The sequence below is a fragment of the Dendrobates tinctorius genome, unplaced genomic scaffold (genome assembly GCF_039654945.1).
Source record: "Dendrobates tinctorius isolate UK_male_01 unplaced genomic scaffold, ASM3965494v1 ptg000028l, whole genome shotgun sequence".
NCBI lineage: Eukaryota > Metazoa > Chordata > Amphibia > Anura > Dendrobatidae > Dendrobates > Dendrobates tinctorius.
In genome coordinates, this window is record NW_027361696.1 from 20,141,564 (window position 1) to 20,169,439 (window position 27,876).

Here is a 27,876-nt window from a genome sequence, read left to right on the forward strand (position 1 = left end):
GTTTGTGCTCACATAGCTCGGCTGAAAGAGCGCACAGTGTACGGCCACAGAACGCTTCCCCCTAGGACACGGGGTTAGAGTCCCTCTAGGTCCACTGAGCGCGCGGTGTCGTTGCCTCGAGCGCTGCTAAAGATGCTGGCAGTGGAGTGTGGAGCACATGCACTGAGGCGTGCTGGGTCACTGGTGAGGACCAATGTCCAACTCAAACCCTGAGCTACCTACACCTAAGCCTGGGCGCTAGCAGGCTAGGCTGCACAACACATACGTACCAAGGGTAGGGGTTTCATAATGAGTCAGTCACCAGATACATTCATACGTGCATGCATCTCTCACACCTTATAGTCTGTAAATACAGTCTGATCCTAGCACATGGGCGAGCGGCCATGCAAACCTTTTATAGCCACGGGCGTCTGGGACCTTCCTGGCTTCTCAGATGGGCCAATCTGAACACGAGCAGGACCTGAGCACGTGACCCTCGATCTCCAATGGGAGATCACTCCACAGGCATGCTCAGTGGCCCGACATGAGGACTTAGTCCCTGGAGAATCTCGCTGCTGAGCAGCCTGCATTGTCATAGCTGTGCCAGAGGTGGCAGCAGCAAGCAAACCCACGGAGTTGGCCTGGGCAGAGCGCCGGGACCGATGAATCTGCTGAGCAGGCTCCATTGCGGCCAAAGAAGAATAGGAGACTGCTGGGTGCAAGGCTCTGTATTCCTGCTGTGCAGTGGCAGGAACCCGACGCCTAACATAGAGTCCCCCAAGTCTCTGTTCTAGGACCCCTACTCTTCTCAATTTATACCCTTGGCCTGTGTCAACTCATAAAGTCCCATGGATTCCAGTACCACCTTTATGCTGACGACACTCAGATCTACCTCTCTGGCCCAGATGTCACCTACCTGCTGCCCAGAATCCCGTAGTGTCTATCAGCCATATCTTCCTTCTTCTCCTCTTGCTTCCTCAAGCTCAATGTGGACATATCTGAACTCATCATCTTTCCTCCATCTCACAGATCTTCCTTACCTGACCTATCTATCACAATTAATTACCTCATGCTTTCCCTCGTACTGGAAGTCCACTGCCTCGGAGTAACCCTTGACTCTGCCCTGTCCTTCAAACCGCATATCCAAGCTCTTTCTACCTCCTGTCGCCTCCAGCTCAAAAATATTTCCAGAATCTGTCCTTTCCTCAACCCTCAATCTACTAAAATGCTTGTGCACGCCCTCATCATCTACCGCCTCGACTACTGCAACATCCCTGCTAACACCCACGCACCTTTCCAGTCCATCCTTAACTCTGCTTCCCAACTAATTAATCTCTCCTTGAAACTCCTCCGCTTCTCCCCTCTGCAAATCTCTTCACTGGCTTCCATTCCCTCAGCGTATCCAGTTCAAATTACTAATACTGACCTACAAGGCCATCTATAACCTGTCTCCTCCATATGTCACTGAACTAATCTCCCGATACCTTCCCTCATGCACTGGCGTAGCGTGGGGGGGGCGGGGGGGGCGGTCCGCCCCAGGCGGCATGTGTGTGGGGGCGGCGCGGCAGCAGCAATTCCACCCTGCAGTGCAGTGCAGCGGCGGGCAGGGAGCGATGCGATCACGGCAGCTCCGCTGCCTGCAAGAGTGAATAGCAGGAGCGGAGCGGCAATGGTCCGTCCTGCTTCCTGCCCGGAGGCCGCGCTTCCTGTTTCACACAGAGGAGCGCCGCTGAGTGACGTCATCATTCAGCGGCCGCTGCTGTGTGAGGGAGGAAGCGCGGGCGATGCTGCGGACAGGTGAGAGGAGAGAGGTGGTGTCTTGTGTGTATGTATGTATGTATGTCTGTGTGTGTGTGTGTGTCTGTGTGTATGATGGGAGTGATGGTCTAGAAGGCAATGATGGGGTGATGGAGCAGACAATGATGGGGTGATGGAGCAGGCAATGATGGGGTGATGGAGCAGGCAATGATGGGGTGATGGAGCAGACAATGATGGGGTGATGGAGCAGGCAATGATGGGGTGATGGAGCTGGCAATGATGGGGTGATGGAGCAGGCAGTGATGGAGCAGGCAGTGATGGGGTGATGGAGCAGGCAATGATGGGGGTGATGGAGCAGGCAATGATGGGGTGATGGAGCAGGCAATGATGGGGTGATGGAGCAGGCAATTGAGGGGAGTGATGGAGCAGACAATGATGGGGTGATGGAGCAGGCAATTATGGGGTGATGGAGCAGACAATGATGGGGGTGATGGAGCAGGCAGTGATGGGGTGATGGAGCAGGCAATGAGGGGAGTGATGGGGGTGATGGAGCAGGCAGTGATGGGGTGATGGAGCAGGCAATGATGGGGTGATGAAGCAGGCAATGAGGGGAGTGATGGGGGTGATGGAGCAGGCAATGATGGGGGTGATGGAGCAGGCAATGATGGGGTGATGGAGCAGGCAATGAGGGGAGTGATGGGGGTGATGGAGCAGGCAGTGATGGGGTGATGGAGAAGGCAGTGATAGGGTGATGGAGCAGGCAATGATGGGGGTGATGGAGCAGGCAATGATGGGGTGATGGAGCAGGCAATGAGGGGAGTGATGGGGGTGATGGAGCAGGCAATGATGGGGGTGATGGAGCAGACAATTATGGGAGTGATGGAGCAGGCAGTGATGGGGTGATGGAGCAGACAATGATGGGAGTGATGGGGTGATGAAGCAGGCAGTGATGGGGTGATGGAGAAGGCAGTGATGGGGTGATGGAGCAGGCAATGATGGGGGTGATGAAGCAGGCAATGATGGGGTGATGGAGCAGACAATGATGGGAGTGATGGGGTGATGGAGCAGGCAATGATGGGAGTGATGGGGAGAAGGCACAGTGATGGGGTGATGGAGAAGGCAGTGATGGGGAGAAGACAATGATGGGGTGATGGTCGAGAGGGCAATGATGGGGTGGTGGGTGAGAATGCAATGATGGTGGTGGTGGAAAGGGCAATAAATGGGGGTGGTGGAGGAGGAGGAAATGATGGAGGTGGTGGAATGGGCAATGATGGGAGTGGTGGGGGAGAAAGCAAAGATAGTGGTGGAGAAGAAAATGATGGAGGTGGGGGAGAGGACAATAATGGGATGCGAGGGGAGGAGGACAATGAGGGGTGTGGGGGATTGGGATGGGAGGAAGGGGGACTTATAATGGCCTTAGGAACAGGGGGAGGAGGAGGAAGACATTATCGTTTATTATGTCTAACACAGTCCCTTAGTATATAGTGTACTCACTAATTCTGTATAACACCATCCTTAGTTACATAGTTTCCTCTTTTATTATGTATAACACCGCCCCTTATTACCTACCATCCTCTCTAGTTATATATGGTGCCGTCCCTTATTATATAGCTTCCTCTGCTGTTATGTATAGTGCTGTCTCTTACATAGTGTATTTTTGTTATTTTTGTTATTCACAGCGCCCTCTTTTATTACATGGTCCCCTCTCTTGTTAGATATAAAATGACTGCTGATCGAGGAGCCGGTGACCAGACGACCAGTCCATCAGCTCCTCCATTAGAAAGGAAGCTTTCCCATGCTCCATCAGCCATCATTGCATTATACAGCTAACAAGACAGGACGGTATGTAATAAAAAACAGGGCTCTATATAATCCAATATGTAAGGGACAGAACTGTACATAACAAGAGAAGGCACTGTGTATGGGACAGCAGAGCACCTTTGGTGGTTCACTGCTTGGAACACTGGACGTGCTGGGAGGTGGGTGGAGTTAAGATACATAAAAGAGTGGGACAGTGTAGGATGAGGGTTCAGTCAGTCAGGTTCAGTCAGGGAGAGGAGAGGAGAGAGGAAGTCACTCGGACAGGAGTGAGGATCCCTGGAAGAAGGGATGGAGGAAGGAGTGCTGCAGCTGCCTCAGTGATCTGAGCCAGCTGGCACTGGAAAGGAAAAGAAGGAGAAAGACGTAGAACTGAAACCTAAGCCTCCATAAGAAAGAAAGACAAGCACGGAACGAAGGAGTAGAGAGAACAGAGAGGACGTGGGTTAGAAGAGGAACCCTGCCTATAGGTTCTCAGCGCAAGGCCGGGGCCCGGTCCCCGAGGTTGCATGGACACTTATGGTTCTGCAGCAGACACCGGTGGAGTAGTTGGCTGTAAATGCACTACTCCCATTTAAGACTTGGGGCACAACAGCAATTGGATAGAGAGCCGGGACTCAGGAGAAGGTAATCCCCGAAGCAGGCTACAGCTGTCTGCCGTACAAGTAGAGTTCTTGGGAACATCAGTCAGGAGGAGCTCCATTGTAACTCAGTACTAGGAGATCTTCACACTTTAAGGCGCTATAGAGGAGTCGTTCAGAAAGGTACATGTTGGCGGAGTGTTGGAGAGGAGAATCCTAACTTGCCCGGAGTTTGATTGAGTCTCTGACCTGGAGGACACAGCACAGAAGTGGGCACTACAGACTGTGAGTAAAGCGTTGAAACTACATGCCCTGGTGTCCTCCATTCCTTCCTGCGTCCGTCCGCACAGCACTGCTATATCCCCTGCGCCGGACACTACACCATCTAAGTGTCTCCACATCTACACTGCCCTGGGACAACAGCCCTGCCTGTGGAGGGCTATACCATCATTGCTGCACCACACCATCTGTCCCAGAGGATCTGTCTGCAGCGTCGGCTTAACACTTCCCTTGCCGAACACCACAGGTGGCGTCACGAACTATTCATCTAACTACATTCCACCATTCACATCCCTGCCATTGACTTGGGCACTGTCACGTTTCCGCCAGACTTAGGGCCTGCTGTTCCGGTCGCGGCCTCTAGGAGGCGCCGGACCGCCACTTTATCGTCAGACTCAGGGACGGCTGTTCCTGCCTCGGCCACTGGACAGGGCCGTGGTTCTGTCACGTCAGGCTCAGAGCCTACTGTCCCGGCTTTAGCCTCTAGGAGGCGCCGGTCTGTCACGTCGCCGTTAAATTCTGGGTCTGCTGCTCCTGTCGCGGTCACTAGGAGGCGCCATGGCTCGCCCGGGAGTTATGGTGCTGACAGAGTAAGGGCACCTGCGCAGGCATCTGGTGGACGCAGGCTCCACCCCTCTGTCAGTCATCAAGAGGTTACTGCATCTCCATCTGGCCTGGTCCTGGGGGCGGTACTGATGACATCATCAGTCCAGGAACCTATGAGGGGTGACCTGATCCCTGAAATACCTTGGGACTGGTCTTGCAAGCCGCCGGATATATTCTTGGTTCCCCTGTGTGTTACTGTGTGAATTGCTTTCTGACTGACTGACTTTGGCCTGGACTTCTGACTCTCCTTCTGCCTAACGATTCTGTACCTCTGCTACTCTCCTGGTTTATGACTCTCGGCCTGAATCTGACTCTGCTTCAGCCTAACGATTCTGTACCTCTGCTACTCTCCTGGTTTATGACTCTCGGCCTGAATCTGACTCTGCTTCTGTCTACCGTTTTTGTACCATTGCTGCCCGACTGGTTTAGACTCGCATATCTCCACGTTTGTGTCCTGTATTGGAACACCTTTCTGGCGACCGTCCTGCTCTGGTCACTGCTCCTATTCAGACAGCGCCTCCTGGGCTCTGCTATAAATCCAGATCCCTGTATAGGGGTAAAGGGTATCAGTGTTTCTCGGGGTGTTGCCTGGCTGCAGCCCAGACCCGCAGGCGGACGTCACATTATATCCGGCCATATAAAAAAAAAACTGCTTCTTGTGTATATATCCAGCATATACAAAAGCAGTCTCCCTGAACTTTTTTTTTCTCTCCCTTCTTCTGACTGAGCTGATTTCTGGCCTAAACACCTGGTTCAGTGCACAGCCTGAAGGAGCACTTTCACCTTCCTGCACCAGTATGCTGCAGTCTGGAGCCTTCAGAGAGAGAGCTGAGCGTCAGAGATCCATACTACTGAGACATCGGCCTCTGGGCAACTCTGGCTATGGTTGCCCAGGGGCACAGGTATTGCCCGCAGATGCGGCTAAAGTTTTATTGCCTATTGCCCTTTCTTTTGGTCAGAAATCTCAGTGTGTGAACGCATATGTGGATTGTGGATCTGAAGGGAATTTTATGGATTCTTTGGTTGCTAAAAGTCTCGGTGTACCCCTATTAAGACTTAATGCCCCTATAAAAACTACGGCTATTAATGGCACATCTATTGTCCAGGAGGGGGTTAAATTTGTTACTGACAAAATCACTATGTCGGTGGGAGCATTGCATACCGAGGTTATGTCATTTTTTGTGATGGATAATTTGTCTGCTGCAGTCATTTTGGGGATGCCATGGCTACGCCAGCATAATCCAGTCATCGACTGGCACCTAGGCGATGTTATACGCTGGAGTTCACACTGTCAGGAAAACTGCATATCGCTAACAGTAAACGAAGTTAAAGTTAAACCCCTCCACATACCGTTTGCCTTCAGAGATTTTGAGGATGTCTTTTCTATTGCAAAATCTGAAAAGCTACCCCCTCACAGAAAGTATGATTGCCCTATAGATCTGATTCCAGATGCCCGTCTCCCAAAAGGGAGAATATTTAATCTCTCAGGTCCAGAGCGTCAGGCCATGAACGAGCACATAGCTGATAGCTTAAAAAAGGGGTTTATTAGACCGTCCATTTCACCAGTTGGAGCTGGCTTCTTCTTTGTAGAAAAGAAAGATGGTGGTCTCAGACCCTGCATTGACTACCGGGAATTGAATGCAATCACTATAAAGAACCAGTACCCGCTTCCACTCATCCCTGATCTTTTTAATCAGCTAATGGGAGCCCGTTGGTTTACTAAACTGGACCTCCGGGGGGCATACAATCTAGTCCGCATAAGAGACGGGGATGAGTGGAAAACAGCCTTTAATACCCCTCTTGGCCACTTTGAGTACCTGGTAATGCCCTTTGGACTCAGTAACGCACCTGCCGTGTTCCAGCACTTTGTAAATGACATTTTCAGGGACATTTGTGGGGTGTATGTCGTCGTGTATTTAGATGACATTTTGATTTATTCTGCTGACCCTGTGACACATGCTCAGCACGTTCGCTCTGTACTGCAGAGACTGCGAGAACACTCCCTGTTTGCTAAACTGGAGAAATGTGTTTTTTTTTTTTTTGCGGAGGAGGTACAATTTTTAGGATATGTGGTTTCAAGCACAGGCTTCCGTATGGATCCTGCCAAGATCCAACCTATTAAAACTTGGGTGCAACCCAAGTCGCTAAAAGCGCTGCAGCGATTTTTAGGGTTTGCAAATTATTACCGAAAATTCATCAGGGGTTTCTCCGAAATTGCTAAACCACTCACGGATTTGACCCGAAAAGGGGCAGACGTGGCCAATTGGAACCCTGAGGCAATTCAGGCTTTTGCTACGTTAAAAGAGTGCTTTGTAGCCAACCCAGTTTTGGTTCAGCCTGATCTGGACCGCCCGTTTATTGTAGAGGTGGACGCCTCTGAGGTCGGAGTGGGAGCAGTGCTGTCGCAAGGCACTGCATCACTCACTCAGCTTCGCCCATGTGCCTTTTTCTCCCGCAAATTCTCTGCCACTGAGAAGAATTACGATATAGGTAATCGGGAGTTATTGGCGATCAAATGGGCCTTCGAGGAATGGCGCCACTTCCTCGAAGGCGCCAAACATAAGATCACTGTGATTACAGATCACAAGAATCTAACTTACCTGGAGTCAGCAAAAAGATTAAATCCTAGACAAGCAAGGTGGGCCTTGTTCTTCTCTAGGTTTGATTTCTTAATAACCTTTCGTCCTGGTACCAAAAATGTGAGGGCTGATGCTCTCTCTCGAAGTTTCTGCCCCTCACAGGCTGAGGACTCGGAGCCAGTTCCAATACTGGCCAATGGTATTGTTGTGTCGGCTGTGTCTCTGGACCTTCTGGAGGAGATCCGTAGGTCCCCAGAACCAGCCCCTGACTCGACGCCCCCCCAGAAATTGTTTGTTCCAGCGCCGTTTCGCCTACAAGTTCTGAAGGAGTCGCACGACTCCGTCCTGGCAGGCCATCCTGGGGTCAATAATACCGCCAGACTTGTGACTAGGAGTTTTTGGTGGCCAACGGTAGTTAAGGACTGCAAGGATTATGTACTAGCTTGTGAAATCTGTGCTCGCGCCAAGTCCCCTCACAATCGGCCTGCCGGCTGGCTCCAGTCCTTGCCCGCTCCAGAGAGTCCATGGACCCACATCTCCATGGACTTCATTACTGACCTACCACCCTCAGAGGGGAAGACATGTATCTGGGTGGTGGTGGACAGGTTCAGTAAGCAATGTCATTTTGTTCCCCTCTCTGGATTACCTAATTCAGAAACTCTGAGTAAGTTGTTTATTGTTCATGTAATAAGGCTGCATGGCGCTCCAGAGACTATCGTGTCCGACCGAGGTACCCAGTTTGTTTCCAAATTCTGGAGAGCATTCTGCAAATGTATTGGTATTGAATTATCCTTCTCCTCCGCTTACCACCCTGAGACCAATGGTCAAACGGAGCGTACCAACCAGGCTCTAGAGCAATATCTTCGCTGCTATGTCTCGGAACATCAGTCTGATTGGGCGGAACATCTCCCATTAGCTGAGTTCGCTCTAAATAACCAGTACCAGGAATCTATCAAAACCACCCCGTTCTTCTGCAATCATGGTTTGCACCCACGTTTTGGTTCATTTTCGGCCAAGATGTCGGAGCTTCCGGGAGTAGAGAATTCCATACGTCACTTAAGGACAATCTGGTCGGAGGTGAACACAAACTTGAAAGGGTCCCAGGTCAGGCAGGCTTCGGCCGCAAATAAACGGAGGTCCACGGGGCCGCACCTAGGAGTTGGGGACAAAGTTTGGCTGTCTACCAGAAACATTAAGCTTAAGGTGCCATCTGCCAAACTGGGGCCCACGTTTATTGGTCCCAACGAGATATTAGAAGTAATTAACCCGGTAGCCTTCCGTTTAAGGCTCCCTCAGTCTTTTAAAATTCCTAATGTTTTCCACAAATCCCTTCTCAAGGTGTACCGCTCCCCAATTCATCCCGTCCAGTCCCCTCCTCCTCCAGTTTTGGTCAAGGGTGCCTTGGAGTACGAAGTCCAGGGCATCCTTGATTCCCGTTTAGTGAGAAAGTCTGTGCAATATTTAGTTCATTGGAAAGGCTATGGCCCAGAGGAGAGGTCCTGGGTCCCCGCTAGTGACATTCATGCCAAGGGGTTGATTAGAAGGTTTCACCTCCTTCACCCTGATAAACCGGGTTTTGAGGGTCCGGAGGCCCCTCTTGGAGGGGGGGGTACTGTCACGTTTCCGCCAGACTTAGGGCCTGCTGTTCCGGTCGCGGCCTCTAGGAGGCGCCGGACCGCCACTTTATCGTCAGACTCAGGGACGGCTGTTCCTGCCTCGGCCACTGGACAGGGCCGTGGTTCTGTCACGTCAGGCTCAGAGCCTACTGTCCCGGCTTTAGCCTCTAGGAGGCGCCGGTCTGTCACGTCGCCGTTAAATTCTGGGTCTGCTGCTCCTGTCGCGGTCACTAGGAGGCGCCATGGCTCGCCCGGGAGTTATGGTTCTGACAGATTAAGAGCACCTGTGCAGGCATCTGGTGGACGCAGGCTCCACCCCTCTGTCAGTCATCAAGAGGTTACTGCATCTCCATCTGGCCTGGTCCTGGGGGCGGTACTGATGACATCATCAGTCCAGGAACCTATGAGGGGTGACCTGATCCCTGAAATACCTTGGGACTGGTCTTGCAAGCCGCCGGATATATTCTTGGTTCCCCTGTGTGTTACTGTGTGAATTGCTTTCTGACTGACTGACTTTGGCCTGGACTTCTGACTCTCCTTCTGCCTAACGATTCTGTACCTCTGCTACTCTCCTGGTTTATGACTCTCGGCCTGAATCTGACTCTGCTTCAGCCTAACGATTCTGTACCTCTGCTACTCTCCTGGTTTATGACTCTCGGCCTGAATCTGACTCTGCTTCTGTCTACCGTTTTTGTACCATTGCTGCCCGACTGGTTTAGACTCGCATATCTCCACGTTTGTGTCCTGTATTGGAACACCTTTCTGGCGACCGTCCTGCTCTGGTCACTGCTCCTATTCAGACAGCGCCTCCTGGGCTCTGCTATAAATCCAGATCCCTGTATAGGGGTAAAGGGTATCAGTGTTTCTCGGGGTGTTGCCTGGCTGCAGCCCAGACCCGCAGGCGGACGTCACAGGCACCCAGGGCCACGATCCGGGTCACCGCTGCTGTGACACGTCCCACTGATATCGGCCCACCCCCCCGTTATGTGCATCCATCCAGGCCCCCCCCGTTATGTGCATCAATCCAGGCCCCCCCGTTATGTGCATCCATCCAGGCCCCCCATCCCCTGTATGGGCAACCATCCAGGCCCCCCATGTATGCGCATCCATCCAGCCCCCCCCCCGCTATGTGCATCTGTAGGAGGAGAGGCCTCCGCCAAGTACCCGGGCCGGAACCGAGGGGACCGCCTTCTAGGTTCCTGGGGTATCTGTTTCCATGGAGCAGAGCTAGGGGATGGACCGCTGAGACTGACAGGGCAGTTTGGGGAGGAGTCCAGAAAAGAGGGGCAGAGAGGGCCAGACTGTGTGAGTCAGCAGAACGAGAGAGAAGGAGGTGGAGACTTGGCGAGGGCCAGAGAGTGGGAGCCACGAGCAGCTACCAGAGAGGAAGACAGCGACAGGAGGGAGACTCTCGGTGGACCACAGGGAGACAGCGCTGAGCTTACCGACAAAAGCAGACTGCTGCCTCACTCCAGCTCTCGGCTGCGGCCTACTCACAGCCGTCCTTGGCCGACGCCGCCTCACTCCAGCTCACGGCTGCGGCCTCCTCGCTGCTGCCCGCAGCCACCGCCGCTTCACTTCTGACCATGGCGGTGACTCCTTTGCCGCCCGTAGCTGCCACCGCCTCGCTCCAGTCCGCTGTAGAGACTGGGCCTGTGCCTGCTGCGGATTCTCCAGTGCGGCCGTAGACTGCGCCTGTGGCCTATCAACCGCCACTTATCACCGCCGCTGCCAGTCCCTGTCAGGGAGTTGCGACCTCCACTCTCCCACTCCCAGGCAGTATCCCGCTGCCTCAGCTGGGGGACATCCTGCCAAAGAACTCTCCGCGGGCCTGTTGTGCCCCTGCTCCTCCTGGGCATCAGAATGCCCGAAGACTACGCCAGATCTTCAGTGGCTGGGCCTAGTGGCTGCGATGCAGACACACTGTGGAACAGAACGCTGAGGGACGTCAGGACTGATAAGTGATACATAGTGACTAAGGACCCGTAGTCGGCCATTCCGCGGCCCTAGTGACCGGTCTTTGCCGGATTAGTCGTGTTCTCCCAATCCTTGTTTATGTGTATTGGCTCCCCGAGAGGACAACTACTGTTATTCTGTTGGTTGCGTAACAATAGCCCTAACGGCATTTATCTATAAAAGTTAACGTTTAAAGACATATCTGTCTCGCGTCTCGTCGCTGCATTCTGCGTACCTGCTATTACCACACATCCATCCAGGCCCCCCTGTTATGTGCATCCATCCAGCCGCCCCCCTGTATTGGCATCCATCCAGGCCCCCCCCATTTATGTGCATCCATCCAGTCTGTAAATACAGTCTATACTAACGCATGGGCAAGTGGCCATGTGAACCTTTTATAGCCACGGGCGTCCGGGACCTTCCTGGCTTCTCGGATGGGCCAACCTGAACACAAGCAGGACCTGAGTACGTGACCCTCGATCTCCAATGGGAGATCACTCCACGGGCATGCTCAGTGGCCCGACATGAGGACATAGTCCCAGGAGAATCTCGCTGCTGAGCAGCATGCATTGTCATAGTAGTGCCAGTGGTGGCAGCAGCAAGCAAACCCACGGAGTTGGCCTGGGCAGAGCGCCGGGACCGACGAATCTGCTGAGCAGGCTCCACTGCGGCCGAAGAAGAATGGGAGACCGCTGGGTGCAAGGCTCTGGATTCCTGCTATGCAGTGGCAGGAACCTGACACCTAACATTACCACCCTCCTAGGGCCCCCTCTCCTCTGAGCCTTGCTACGCTCAAACGCCGCAATGCGGAGCGTGGATGTTCTCCACTGGCTCCCAGGTCCGAGCCTCTGGGCCATGAACCCTTCCAATCCACCAAATAAAACTTTTTGCCCCGCATCACCTTGCATCCCACGATGGCATTGACCTCAAACTCGTCCGAAGACAAGTCTGATGTCCCGGCAGATGACTCGGAGAACCGGGACAAGTGAACAGGCTTAAGGAGGGACACGTGGAATGTATCAGAGATAGCCAAGTGTGGTGGAAGGGCCAGACGGTAGACCACAGAGCTGATCTGCTCTAGGACCTTGAAGGGGCCAATGTAGCGCGGTGTGGACTCTACCCGCAGCCTGATATTTCGGGCGGAGAGCCACACCAAGTCGCCAGGGGCAAAAGTTGGAGCAGGGCGCCGGTGTGCGTCAGCGGAGGTCCTCATTCTCTCCTTGGAAGCCCAGATAGCATCCTGGGTGCGATCCCAAATGTCGCGTGCCTCCACCGCCCAGTCTGCCACCCTGGAGTCGGTGGATGGCATGGGCACAGGGATGCTGGCCGTAATTTAGGAGGAATGGGGTCTGACCGGTGGAGTCGGCCACAGCATTGTTCAAAGCGAACTCTGCCCACGGCAGCAAGAATGTCCAGTCGTCCTGCCTGGCCGACACAAAATGTCGAAGATATGTGATCAGGGTCTGGTTGGCTCTCTCTACCAACCCGTTCGTCTCAGAATGATAGGCCGAGGAGAAATTCAGCTCAATGCTGAGCAGGGAACAAAGCTCTCTCCAAAACCGGGACGCAAACTGAGGACCCCGGTCACTGACAATCTTGTCCGGCATGCCATGCAGGCGGAAAACGTGCTTAATGAAAAACACTGCCAGGCCCCGCGCAGAAGGTAACCGTGAGAGAGGTACCAGGTGCACCATCTTAGAGAAATGGTCGGTGACAACCCAAATGACCGTGCTGCCATTGGCCTTGGGTAGCCCCACCACAAAATCCATACTGACCATCTCCCAGGGCCTGTCCGCTACTGGCAGAGGAAAAAGAAGCCCAGCGGGCCGCTACCGAGAGGACCTATTCTGGGCGTAAGAGACGCATACCTGAATATAGTCCCTGACGTCTCGGGCCATATGCGGCCACCAGTACGTCCTCTGTTATGAATGAGTCACCGGAAGAGGAAAAAACAAAAACGCAAGCTAAGTCCAGAAAACCGGAGAGGTTGGCAGCTAGCGGATTGCAGACCCCTGATCCTATTCACCACAACTAACAGTAGCCGTGCGGGGTTCCTACGGTGCCCTAGACCCCTCGTCACAGCCGGAGAGCTACATAAGCCTAAAGAAAGAAAGGGGAAATCTAAACTGCCCCAGAGCAGACCCCAAAGCAATAGACAGCCCCCAACATGTATTGTCGTAGAAAAACAGATGAAAACACAAACGCAGACAGAAAGACAGGCTGAGCAAATGATGGGGCCCAACTAACTAGATAGGAAAGGACAGAAAAGATGCTGGCTGCAATCATGCAAAAAACCCTGCCAAAAATAATGTCCAACACGTCTGATAGAAAAGGCCCTCAAGTCACTAGACTTCAAAATCTCTATATCAGCACTCAGGTAGATTCTGAAGACAGAGCAAAGAGATCAACTGATCAGAGACAAAAATGGAGTTCAGCCCGTCCCAACCAGGGCAGGCTGAACACAAACACTAAGTAAACAGACAAAATCTCATGGAAAAATAGCAGAGCAAAAGCTTAGCTTTTAGTAGACAGGAACTAAACTGGATGCCAGAGCTCAGAGCAGAAAGGATCACCAGCAACCCAGCAGGGCGTCGGCTGCCTTATATCCACTCAGAAATTCCGGATGTCCAATCCCACTCCACCTGTTCAGATGACAGGTTCTTCCAATCCAGATCAATTTCACTACCTCCTTTCACCAGCAGAGGGAGTTCATCAGACATCAGAGGTGAAAGAGAAAATGAACTCATAACAGTCCTCACCAGAAGCTCAGAGGTCCGTTTTGTCCCGAAATGTCCACCCACCCTGGACGAATGAGCCCAAGAGAGGACCTCCGGTCGCAGACGGGCAGGGACAAATGTCTTGCCCAGAGGTACTGACTCAAGGGCAACCGGAGCCACAGTCCTCAAGCTCTCGGATGGGACAATCAGCTGAGGTTCCTCCTCCTCTTCCTCCGATGACACCACGGAGCGGGAGAGAGCATCGGACCGGACGTTCTTCTCCCCGGAGAGAAAATGGAGGGTGACGTGGAACCGGGAAAAGAACAAAGACCATCTGGCCTGGCGAGAATTTAGCCGCTGGGCTGTTTGTAAACACACCAAGTTTTTGTGGTCGGTGAACACCTGGAAAGGATGGCGAGCCCCCTCCAGGAGGTGTCTCCACTCCGAGAAGGCCAACTTCATCGCTAGCAACTCCCTGTCCCCAATGGCATAATTCCTCTCCGCCGGTGTGAAGGTCTTGGAGAAAAAGAAACATGGGTGCTTCCGACCTTGCGTGTCCTTCTGAAACAGAACCGCTCCAGCACCGACGGAAGAGGCATCCACTTCCAGAATGAAGGGCTTATCTACATCGGGGCGATGTAGAATGGGAGCGCTAGCGAAATGGAACTTAATGGAGGAGAAGGCCTTGGAGACCGGTTCCGACCACAACTTGGGGCTTGCACCCTTCATGGTGAGGGCTACCAAGAGTGCTACCAAAGTCGAGAAGTGGGGATGAATTGGCGATGGTAATTTATGAACCCCATAAAGCGCTGCACCGCTTTGAGAGAATGAGGTTCCTGCCAATCCATCACCGCCTGTAGCTTGGCAGGATCCATGGCCAACCCCCGAGCGGAGATGATATAGCCCAGGAAAGGCAAGGACTCCTGCTCAAACACACACTTCTCCAACTTGGCATAGAGGGAGTTTGCCCGCAGGTGATCGAAAACTTTGCAAACATCTCTCCGTTGGGGTCAATATCTGGAGAGTAGATGAGAATATCATCCAAATAGACTACAACCGAGGTGCTAAGCATATGCCGGAAGATATCGTTCACAAAGTCTTGGAAGAAGGCCGGGCATTACAGAGGCCGAAGGACATCACCAGGTATTCATAGTGCCCATCCCTGGTGTTAAATGCTGTCTTCCATTCGTCCCCATCACGGATGCGAATCAGGTTGTAAGCCCCCTGCAGATTAAGTTTGGAAAACACCCTCGCTCCCCATAGCCTATCAAACAGCTCTGATATCAGGGGCAGAGGATACTTATTCTTAACGGTGATGGCATTAAGACCCCTGTAATCAATGCAAGGACGTAGTTCCCCACTCTTTTTCTGGATGAAGAAGAATCCCGCCCCCGCTGGTGACACTGACTTCCTAATGAATCCTCTTGCCAGATTCTCCCTGATGTATTGAGACATGGCCTCTATTTCCGGGAGAGATAGGGGATAGACTCGACCCCGGGGAGGCTCAGCACCAAGCAAGAGGTCAATAGGACAGTCATTGGGGCGATGCAGTGGAAGGGTCTCCGCCGCCTTTTTGGAAAACACGTCCGCATACTGTTGATAGTGTTTGGGGAACGAGGAGAGATCTGCGGGAACCTCGGTGGAGGCAATCTGAATGCACTCCCTCAGACATCTACCCTCACATTATTTACTCCACCCAATAATCCTCCCTGAGGACCACTCTATATGGGGGGAGTGGTACCGCAACCCCTAGAAGTACCTGGTCAATACTCTCGGGCATGACGAGGAGGGATATCATCTCCTGATGAGATGAAGCCACTGAGAGTAACAAGGGGGCGGTCTGGTGGGTTATCTGTGAGGGTAGAGTGGTGCCGTTCACCACTCTGACGGTGATTAGTGTAGACAACATAACCAGAGATATAGCGTGCCGTTGGGCGAAGGCTGACAACATAAAATTGCCCTCTGCCCCGGAAACCACGCAAACCTCCACCGCCAGAGTGGAAGAATCAGCCTCAAGTGTCCCCTAAAAGGACAGCTTGGAGGAAAACGCCGCTGATTCTAGTGCGCCGCCTCCTACGGCCACTAGGCGCGAGCGTTCTCCCAGCTGCTGTGGGCACCGGTTGGCAAGGTGGCCGGACTGCCGGGAAACATGACAGCTCACAGGAGTTCGAGCGGACCGGGGCCTGGATCACTCACGGGAAGCCCCCTGATGCTCGGACGCCCGATCGGAAGATTCCAGAGGTTTAGCAAAGCTAGGTGCCAACCTAAACCTCTGCGTACACTGGGCCCGCTCCAACCTTCGCTCGGTGAAGCGAAGATCAATACAGGTGGAGACAGTGATGAGCTCCTCCAGTGTAGCGGGAATCTCCCTGGTGGCCAGGGCGTCCTTCACATGGCCGGCCAAACCTCTCCAGAATGCCGGAATGAGGACCTTATCTGGCCACTCTAACTCTGAGGCCTGTGTCCGGAACTGGATGGCAAAGTGGCTGACCATGGACGAGCCCTGTGATAATGCCAGCAGCCGGAGCGCGGTGTCATGGGTGACTCGTGGCCCCAGGAAAACCTGCTTCAGAGTGTCCAAGAACCGCGAGACACTCTGCACCACATGATCACCACGCTCCCACAGCGGTGTGGCCCACTCCAAAGCCCTGCCCGACATGAGGGAAATAATAAATCCCACTTTAGCCCGCTCAGAGGGGAATCGTGCGGCCAGCAGCTCCAGCTGTATAGAGCACTGGCTTACGAAACCCCTACAAGAAGCACTATCACCCGAGAACTTCTCAGGCAGCGGGAGGCGGGACAAAGTCGGGGCAGGGATGGCTGTGGTCACACGGGAAACAGCCTCTGTGGCTGCCTGAACAGCAATGGCAGTAACATCCGCAGCTGAGGCTGAACGCTCGAGAGCCGCCAACCTGTCCTGCAGCTGCCGGATGTACTGCAGCAGTCGCTGTTCATCCGCCATTACTAGCCAGACCCTGGCGCTAGTATAATGTTAGGGCTGGCGGAACGCACCAAATTATAAATTAATAGTAGGTGCATTCTCATCCCCGTGCAGAGGTGGTACACTGCTGCTAAGTAATGGCGGAAGAATTAAGCGGTGTGAAACCAATCACACGTGGGTTACGTCACCCAATGTGAACAGGGCGAACTCTGTTACTGCACAGAGCCGCACCACCGCTGAAAGTAGATGCCGGAGCCTGTTAACTCACAGAGCTCGGCCAAAAGAGCGCACAGTGTACGGCCACAGAACTCTACCCCAAGGACACGGGGTTAGAGTCCTTCTAGGCCCACTGAACGCGTGGCGTCGCTGCCGCGAGCGCCGCTATAGATGCTGGCTATGGAGCACGTGCACTGAGGCGTGCTGAGTCCCTGGTGAGGCCAGATGCCTGACTCAACCTCAGACCTACTTATGCCTAAGCCTGGGCGCTAGCAGGCTAGGCTGCACAACACATGCGTACCAAGGGTAGGGGTTTCTTAATAAGTCATTCACCAGAGACATTCATACGTGCATATGGGTCGCCCCCTCACACCCAGGGCAGCGGCGGTGTACTCGGTACCGGGCCGGTGTCAGGGGGATGTGTCACAGCAGCGGTGACCCGGTCCATGGCCCTGGGCACCCAATATCAATGGCGGTGATGTTTGTAGGATAGTTCGTGACGCCACCTGTGGTGCTCGGCAAGTGTGATGTTAGGCCGACGCTGCGGGCAGATCCTCTGGGACTGATGGTATGCGCAGCTTAGATGGTAAAGCTCCCCACAGGCGGAGCTGTAGTCCCAGGGCAGTGTAGATGAAGTAATGGCGGGGAGGCGCAGTTGGTGTAGGTGCAGTCACCCAGGTGTAGCGGTGCTGGAATAACTGGAGGACACCAGAGTATGCAGTTCCAAAGCTTTACTCACTGTTTGCCATTCACGCAACTGCCTGCCTCCGCACTGTGTCCTTCAGGTCAGGGCCCCAGCCAACCTCCAGGCAGGATAGGATTCTCCACTCCACACTCCTCCAATATGTACCTTACTGAACGACTCTTCCAATGCGCCTTTAGGTGCGAAGCACTCCAGTACTTAGTTACCCTGGAATGCCTCCTAGTCTCTACTTGTATGACAGACAGCTGTAGCATGCTTCGGGGACGCCTCTCTGCGTCCCGGCTCTCTATTCAAGTGCTGTTGTGTCCCAAGTCTATGATGGGAGTAAGGCGTTAGTGGCTCACTACTCCACCGGAGTCTGTTGCCGGACATAAAGATCCAATCAACCTCGGGGATCGGGCCCCGGCCTTTGCGCTCTGGACTGGAAGGGTTCTCTCTCTTTCTCAACCTGCTTCCCACAGTCCTTCTATTCTCCTTCGTTCCGATCTGTTCTATCTCTCATGTGGAATCTGTAGTCTCCAGTCTACGTCTCTTTCTCCTTCTCCTCCTTCCCGTGCCAGCTGGCCCAGCTCACTGGGGCAGCTGCAGCACTCCTTCCTCCATCCCTTCTTCCAGGGATCCCCACTCCTCACCGAGTGGCTGTCCTCTCCTACTCCCCGACTGACTGACTGCCCTCAAATCCCACACCTTCCCTCTCTTTTATATCTAACTCCACCCACCTCCCCAGCACCTCTTGTAGTACGAAGCCAGGGACCACGAAAGGCACCCTATGACCTTACCAGCATAAAGCATGGATGGGTCCCTGCTGAACTATCCTGTGTGTGCGGTGCAGGTGTTGGAATGTGAAAGGTAGTTCTCACCCTACCTGGATAGTGGGGTACCACACTTTAGGAGAAGGTGCAGTACCACTGTGGCGACTGAAGCCTCAGGGGCGCCACATACCCCCCTGTTATGAATGAGTCACCGTAGGAGGCAAAAACAGAAATACTAGCTAAGTCTAGAAAACCAGAGAAGTTGGCATCTATCGGATTGCAGACCCCTGAACCTATCAACAACATCTAGCAGTAGCCGTGGGGGGTTCCTACGGTGCCCTAGACCCCTCGATCACAGCCGGAGAACTAAATAGCCTAGAGACAGAAAGGGAAATCTAAACTGCCCCAGAGCAGACCCCAAAGCAATAGGCAGCCCCCAACATATAATGACGGTGAAGCAAGATGAAAAAACACTCACACTGACCATCTGTACTCGGCCTGTCACCTGTCACTTTCAATTCTTTATTCTTTATTCAATTCTCACATTCTATCTCAAAACTTTTCTAATCTTCTGCATCAAACCTGCTATAAAAGACATTTACTTTTCATAAGACACAACATTATCAAATACGTTATCATAAAACATTCAAAGATTCTTGCAAAGTGCTGAACATTGCTCCCAGCCGGCCGGGATCTCTTGCAGTGTCCCTTGAGGTAGGCATCATTCTTCGAAAAGTGTCCATTCAAAAACATCATCTTCGCATAGTGTCTTTTTATGTAAAATCAAGAAAGGAGAAGGTGCAGTACCTCTGTGGCGACTTAAGCCTCAGGGGCGCCACACATACATCACTCACTCCACATAGTCTGTAATACAGTCTATACTAGCGCATAGGCGAGCGGCCATGCAAACGTTTTATAGCCACGGGCGTCCGTGACCTTCCTGGCTTCTCGGATGGGCCAATCCGAACACGAGCAGGACCTGAGCACGTGACCCTCGATCTCCAATGGGAGATCACTCCACGGGCATGCTCAGTGGCCCGACATGAGGACTTAGTCCCAGGAGAATCTCGCTGCTGAGCAGCATGTATTGTCATAGCTGTGCCAGAGGTGGTGACAGCAAGCAAACCCACAGAGTTGGCCTGGGCAGAGCGCCGGGACCGACGAATCTGCTGAGCAGGCTCCACTGCGGCCGAAGAAGAATGGGAGACCGCTAGGTGCAAGGCTCTGGATTCCAGCTGTGCAGTGGCAGGAACCAGACGCCTAACATTGTGCATCCATCCAGGCTCCCCCCGTTATGTGCATCCATCCAACCGCCCCCCCTGTATGGGCAGCCATCCAGGCCCCCCCCGTTATGTGCATCCATCCAGCCGCCCCTCCTGTATGGGCAGCCATCCAGCCCCCCCGTTATGTGCATCCTGCACGAATGACCGCGAGATGTCGCGCTGCCGGGAGACCGTGACATTCTCGCGGTCATTCTCGCAAAGGATTACTGGGACTGGAGCGTGGCGGGATGTCAGAAGGTGAGAATAACAATATTTTTTATTTTAATTCTATTTTTTTACAGGAATATGGCATCAGCGCTAACGAACACAGCAATGCCGGGCGCTCGGCATCGCTGTGCTGATCGCTGGTGAAGCTGTCTGTTTGACAGCTCACCAGCGATCACATAGCGACTTACCAGAGATCCTGACACGTTGATATCGTTGTCGGGATCGCTGGTAAGTCGCTATGTGTGACTCCAGCTTTAGACCTCGATCGTCTGGGAATGAGACTCAGCAGGTGGGGATTATTATCTCCTTACTCAGGGAGGGTCCCCAATCTTGGGCTTTCTCGCTGCCCCCACTGCCCCTGAACAGATGTCAGTAGATAGGTTCTTTGAGGCCCTAGGACTTATCTATGACGAACCGGACCATGTCAGGTTGGTAGAGGACACTATGATGGGTCTGGTTCAGGAAAAGCGCTCAGCCGAGTGGTACAGCTCCGAGTTCCGTCGATGGTCCACTGAGGTGTTCTCGGATGACTTTGCGCTGAGATGTCAGTTCAGGAGAGGAATGTTGAATCATCTGAAGGACACTCTGGCTCTCCATCCATCGCCCAGCTCATTGGAGGAGGCTATGACTCAGGCTATCCGTATGGATCGGAGACTAAGGGAGAGAGGTGTTACACAGTGAGAGGTTCCATTATGCCCTGCTAATTCTGTTGTTTTGCCACTGTCTGAACCTATGGAGGTGGGGGTCACCGACCTCAAGGAGAAGGAGAGAAAATGGCGACGTGAAGGAAAGCTGTGTTTTTACTGTGAAGATCGTGGACATTGGAAAAAGGACTGCCCCTCCTGCCTACTGACTAACAAGAGGCTGAGTCTTTGTGATTGTCGTGGAGGTCACCTGGACTCTCAGGTACCTTTTTCCTCATTTTCAAAGATATTGTTGGAATTGGAACTTAGTTGTGGGAGTTGCTTTACGTCCAGTCCTGCTTTCGTGGACTGCGGGTCGTCCATGAAATTTATTGACTCTAGCTAGGTGACTAAGTGTAAGTTAGGGACAGATAGGCTGGAGACTCCTATTCATGTTGTTGCCATTGACAAAACACCATTGACTAAGAATGTCATCAAATTTGTCTCAGAGAAGTTTCTCCTTAAAGTGAGTTCCTTGCACCAGGAACGTATTTCATGTATTGTTCTGGACAATCTGCCTGCGGAACTGGTGTTGGGATTCACCTGGTTACAGTTACATAATCCTATGATAGACTGGGAATCTCAGGACATTGTTAAATGGTGTCCTAATTGTCGTAGAAGTTGCTTTATTACTGTACTTGTGTCACCCGTCTGTCTGGAGGGTATTCCGAAGGACTTTGAGGATGTGTTCTTTGAAAAGGAGGCTGTAGTTCTACCACCGCATCGCCCATTCGATTGTGCTGTTGACCTTGTTCCTGGTGCCGAATTGCCCAAAACCCATCTGTACAATCTCTCTGGCCCTGAGTGAGCTGCTATGAAGGAGTATATCTCTGATAGCCTTCGTAAAGGGCACATTCAGCCATCTGCCTCGATTTTCGAGAATTGAATAAAATCACTGTAAGGAACGCTTATCCCCTTCCACTGATACCTGATTTGTACAATCAATTGTCAGGGGCCAGGTGGTTCTCTAAGTTGGGCCTTAGCAGAGCATATAATCTCATATGTATGTGGGAGGGGGATGAGTGGAAAACTGCATTTCTCACCTCTGAGGGTTTGTTTGACAATTTGGTTATGCCTTTTGGCCTAACGCACCAGCAGTATTCCAGTATTTCATTAATCATGTTTTCTCAGATTTTATTGGGCTTTTCAGGGTAGTTTATCTGGATGATATCCTCATATACTCTTCTGATAAACAGAGTCTCATGGGTCACCTTCGTACGGTCCTCCAGAGGCTCAGGGAGAACTCACTCTTTGCTAAACTGGAGAAGTGTTCATTTTTTGCTCAAGAATTGTTCTTTCTAGGGGTCATTTTGGCTACTGAGGGGTTTTATATGGACCCTAGAAAGGTACAGGCTATTGTGGATTGGGTGCAACCCCAAGATCTCAAGGGCATTCAGTAGTGATGAGTGAACGTGCTCGCCACTACTCGTTACTCACTCGAGTATCAGTGTAATCGGCTAGTACCGAGCTTTTCCGGGATTACTCGGCTGGAACTCGGGTCTCCACCCAGCTTTTTTGGCGAACTTTACAGACCCAATCACGATGCAGGGACTGTCTGCCAGACAATGAAACGCCGCAGCTATATTTGTTGTGGTCGTGCAGTGATTGGCTGGCCGCACAGCATCAGGGGTATAAGAGACCGGACGCTGCCCTGCTCGGCACATTCAGCTCTGGATTGAGATAGTGTAGGGAGAGCTGCTGCCATGATAGCGTCAGATTTGGAGATTTATTAGTTAGTGTGGGGTATACCATCCTAAAGTACTCAAATCCAGCTAAACTAACAGTCCTTCTAAGGACTAATTCTGGAGTATATAGGTACCAGTGTTAGGTAGGCAGGGTAGCATATGTTGCTCTATACACATCAGTGCAAGGCCTGCAGGCACTGTATGTGTGTATATACTGTAGATCATTGCATACATCAAGAGGGTCCATTCCCTTCTGGTGTTCTGGTGCTGCTGCAACCTGTAGGATTTATTGGCCGTATATGCCAAGCCCTAGGTGTAATTGTAATACAGGTTACACATTTTTTTGTGTGGTATATCTGTGTCAGCTCATATCTGTGCGTGCTCAAAGGTTTTTGTTTTTTTGTCCTGGGTGTCACTGTACTTATATACAGCACTATTTCACAAAAAAAAAACATTTGTCGGAGTGAAATCTCCATGCCAGCTCATATCTGTGCGTGCTCAAAGTTTGGCCAGTTTACGGCAGTTTTCTTTTTTTGTCTTGGGTGTCACTGTACTTATATACAGCAGTATTTACAAAAAAAAACAAGAAAAAAACACACATTTGTCATAGTGGTAGCTCTGTGCCAGCTCATATTTGTGCGTGCTCAGAGTTTGACCGGTTTACGGCAGTTTTCTTTTTTTTGTCCTGGGTGTCACTGTGCTTACATACAGCAGTATTTAGCAAAAAAAAATTAAATACAGGCCACACATTTGTCATAGTGGTATCTCTGTGGCAGCTCATATCTGTGCGTGCTCAAACTTTGGCCAGTCTATGGCAATTTTCTTTTTTTGTCCTGGGTGTCACTGTACTTACATACAGTAGTATTTAGCAAAAAAAATACAGGCCACACATTTTTTGGTGTGGTATCTCCGTGCAGCTCATATCTGTGTGTGCTCAAAGTTTGGCCAGTTTAGGCCGGTTTTCTTTTTTTGTTCTGAGTGAAACTGTATTTATATACAGCACTATTTAGTAAAAAAAAAAGAAAAGAAAAAAAAAACACATTTGTCGTAGTGGTATCTCCATGCCAGCTCATATCTGTGCGTGCTCAAAGTTTGGCCAGTTTACAGTGGTTTTCTTTTTTTGTCCTAGGTGTCACTGTACTTATATACAGCAGTATTTAGCAAAAAAATTCAAAAATACAGGCCACACATTTTTCGGTGTGGTATCGCCGTGCCGGCTCATATCTGTGCTGTGGTGTAGTGACCACTGTGTCCGCTAGGGGGCGCTGTGTGGATGTCCTAGGAGAGAGGATGAATGGCAGAATACTGAATGACCGATGTGTATGTCAAGGTGGGTGGCCTTGAGATGGAGACTTATGTGGGTGTTGATCAGCAGTGATACTGCTGAGGTTCTGTTTCAATGTGTCCGGGAGAAGTCTCCAGGTAGCTGGGGGGGGTGGACCTAGTTACCTACAAATCCTCCCAGGGGAGTTGTTGAGAATGATATTGTAAAGTGTGTGAGAATGGCTCAAGGACCTGTGGTGAGGTTATAGCCATGTGACCCGGTGGGCGTGGCTACGGACCGTATAAGGTGGCCAGGGTAGGTCACATGGAGTGAATGCTGGGACCTGGTTGGTCCATTTTTGAAGGCCCCGTGTGGGAGAGAGGGGGGCTGTCTTCCTGACAGCAAGGAACGCTGTGCTGAATGGCTGCATGTGCCTGATGATTCCCTGGAGGGAATGGATGTCTGTTATGAGCTCATTTTCTGCTCCACCAGTTGAGAGTTCTCCTTCCGTTCTCCCTCTGGTGGTGACAGGAGGTAGTGAGGTTGGTTTAATTGGTAGTGATCTGCCACCTGGTGAGGAGGATAACGATTGGATCTCTGGAGTATCAGACTAGATATAAGACAGCCGACGCCCTATCCTGGTGCTGGTGATTCAGTCTGCTTCTCAGGTCTAGGACTCAGCTCTGTTCCAGTCTTCTTCAAGTTAAGTTTGTTTTTGCTAATGTTCACACTTGCTCTTGTTGGTCAATTCAGTTTTTTGTGTGGTCACCCAGCCCGGCTGGGGTGTGCTGAATTTCCACTCTTATTTATCTGTATTTGCCAATTTGCTTTTTTTTGTCCCTTATTAGATTGGCCTCTTTTTGCTCTGTCTCAGAATATTTCAGAGTGCTGATATAGTGGGAGAAGTCTAGTGACTTCAGGGTTAATTTTGCTATCAGATGTGTTGGACATTATTTTTGGTAGGGTGTTTGGCAGATTGCAGACAGTGTCTTTCCTTTCCTGTCCTTTCTAGTTAGTTTGGCCCCATTGTTTGCTCAGCCTATTTTCCTGCCTTTATATGTGTTTTCATCTTGTTTCACCATCAGTACATGTGGGGGGCTGTCTTTCCTTTGGTGTCTGCTCTGGGGCAGTTAGTTTTCCTCTTTTCCTGCTTTAGGCTTATTTAGCTCTCCAGTTGTGACGAGGCGTCTAAGACCAACGTAGGAATGCTCAACGACTGCTGCTAGTTGCGTGTTAGAATCAGGGATCTGCAGTCTGCATAGTTACCAACCTCTCTGGTTTTCTGAGACTTAGCTTGTGTTGTTTTTTTTTCCTCGGCGACCCATTCATAACAGAATCACCAGTCATACTGCAGATTCTAGGGTACTCAAAAGCAGGGAAGAAAAAAAAAAAGAAAAAAGGTCAGAATTTTTTTTTTTATATGCATTTTTTCCTCTTTTTCTCTGGGGCCGTAGGAGGATTTTTTCCTTAATGGAGATTAAGCAATTGTATGATCGTGTGGAGCAGCTCGCTGCTGAAGTACAGGGAATTTCTGCCTATCTCGTTCAATCACATGCTGTTGAACCCAAAATCCTTACTCCTGATGTGTTTTCTGGGGATCAGTCTAAATTTTTGAGTTTTAAGAATAAAAACTTGAAACCTTGAAACCTAACTCATCGGGGAGCTCTGCGCAGCAGGTTAAAATTGTCATCTCCTTGCTGCGCGGCGATCCCCAGGATTGGGCGTTTTTTCTGACACCTGAAAATCCTATTCTGACTAATGTGGATGCATTTTTTCAGGCCTTGGGGTTGTTGTATGATGAACCTAATTCCGTTGATCAAGCTGAGAGAAGCTGAGAGAACCCTGTTGGCAAACTCATAACCCAGTTTTGGATTGGAGATCTGTGTCTGTGGTGAGTTGGGGTTGTCAGTGTATTCTTAGGGACGCTCCTGTGTTCTCCACCTCCCCTCAGTCTCATGATATTCCTGATTATCTGGATGATTTCTCTGATGTATTTAGTGAGAGTAAGTCTGCATCTTTGCCCCCTCATAGAAGGTATGACTGTGCAATTGAGTTGATGCCTGGGTGTAAATTTCCCAAGGGTCGGCTTTTCAACTTATCTGTACCCGAACATGATGCTATGTGATCCTATATTAAGGAGTCGTTGGAGAAGGGTCATATTAGACCATCCTCGTCACCTTTAGGCGCTGGTTTTTTTTTTTTGCGGCCAAGAAAGATGGTTCATTAAGACCGTGTATTGATTATCGTTCCCTTAACAAGATGACAGTTAAATATCAGTACCCGTTACCTCTGATGTCTGATTTATTCTCCAGAATTAAGAGTGCCTGGTGGTTTACTAAGCTTGACCTCAGGGGGGCGTAAAATCTTATTCACATCAATCACGGGGATGAATGGAAGACGGAGTTTAATACTCCGGAGGGACATTTTGAGTACCTGGTGATGCCTTTTGGGCTCTCCAATGCCCCTTCTGTCTTCCAGTCCTTTATGAATGATATTTTCCGAGACTTTGTGGATAAGTTTTTGATCATCTATCTGGATGATATTTTGATCTTTTCTAGTGATTGGGATTCCCATGAGGAACATGTCCGGACTGTGTTCCGGATTTTTAGGGAGAATTCCCTGTTTGTTAAGGGATCAAAATGTCTCTTTGGTGTACAGAGGATTTCATTTTTGGGATTTATCTTATCTCCATCGACTATTGAAATGGACCCGGCCAAGGTACAGGCCATTTATGATTGGGTTCAGCCTACTTCTTTGAAGGCTCTTCAGAAGTTTTTGGGTTTTGCTAATTTGTATCGTAAATTTATAGGTAATTTTTCTAGTATTGTCAAACCACTGACTGATCTGACCAAGAAGGGAGCTCCAGTTTTACGGCAGCCTGATGTCTCACTTCCATTTCAAGTGGAGGTAGATGCTTCTGAGATTGGTGCAGGAGCTGTTTTGTCCCAAAAAGACCCTGTGACTTCTAAGATGAATCCCTGTGCCTTCTTTTCTCGAAAGTTCTCCCCATCTGAACGCAACTATGACGTGGGGAATCAGGAATTGTTGGCCATGAAATGGGCATTTGAGGAGTGGAGACATTGGTTGGAGGGAGCTAGACATCAATTTGTGGTCCTCACCATTCACAAGAATCTGGCTTATCTGGAGTCGGCCAAACTCTTGAATCCTAGACAGGCTAGATGGGCATTGTTTTTCACACGTTTTAATTTTGTGGTCTCTTTTCTTCCGGGCACTAAGAATGTTAAGGCAGGCGCCCTTTCTAGGAGTTTCTTTGCTGATTCTCTTAATGTGACCGAGCCTACTACTATCCTAGGTGAGGAGGTAGTTCTTTATGCCATTTCGCCCGATTTGAGATGCACCCTGGAGGAATTTCAGGAGGATAAACCTGAGCGTTGCCCTATGGGAAGATTGTATGTTCCTGACCAGTGGAGAAAGAGTGATGTCGGAAGTCCATTGCTCCGCATTGGCTGGTCATCCAGGTATTTTTGGTACCAGAGATTTGGTGAGTCGGTCGTTTTGGTGGCCTGCCTTATCTCGTGATGTCAGGAATTTTGTACAGTCCTGTGGGACTTGTTCTTGGTCTAAACCCTGTTCTCGTTCTAGTGGGTTGCTGATGCCCCTGCCGGTGCCCAAGAGGCCACGGACCCATATCTCAATGGATTTTATTTCTGATCTTCCTGTCTCTCAGAGAATGACTGTTATCTGGGTGATTTGTGATAGATTTTCGAAGATGGTCCATCTTGTACCACTCCCAAGTTGCCATCTTCCACTGAGTTGGTACCCTTGTTTTTACAACAGGTGGTTCGGTTACACGGGATTCCTGAGAACATTGTGTTCGATAGAGGGGTCCAGTTTGTTTCCAGATTTTGGAAAGCCTTTTGCTCCAATCTGGGAATTCAGTTATCCTTTTCCTCCACGTTTCATCCCCAGACCAATGGGCAGACTGAGAGAACAAACCAGACCCTGGAGTCTTATATAAGATGTTTTATATCTGCTGATCAAGATGATTGGGTCTCATTTTTGCCCTTGGCCAAATTTGACTGAACAATAGAGCTAGTTCTGCCACCTTGATGTCACCCTTTTTCTGTAATTTTGGGTTTCATCCTCGATTCTCTTCAGGGCAAGTGGAATCTTCGTCCTGCCCAGGTGTGGACACTGTGGTTGTGAGAATGCAGCAGATATGGGACCAAGTGGTGGATAAATTGTCACTCTCTCAGGAAAAGGCCCAGCGTTTTTCCAACCGGCATAGGACC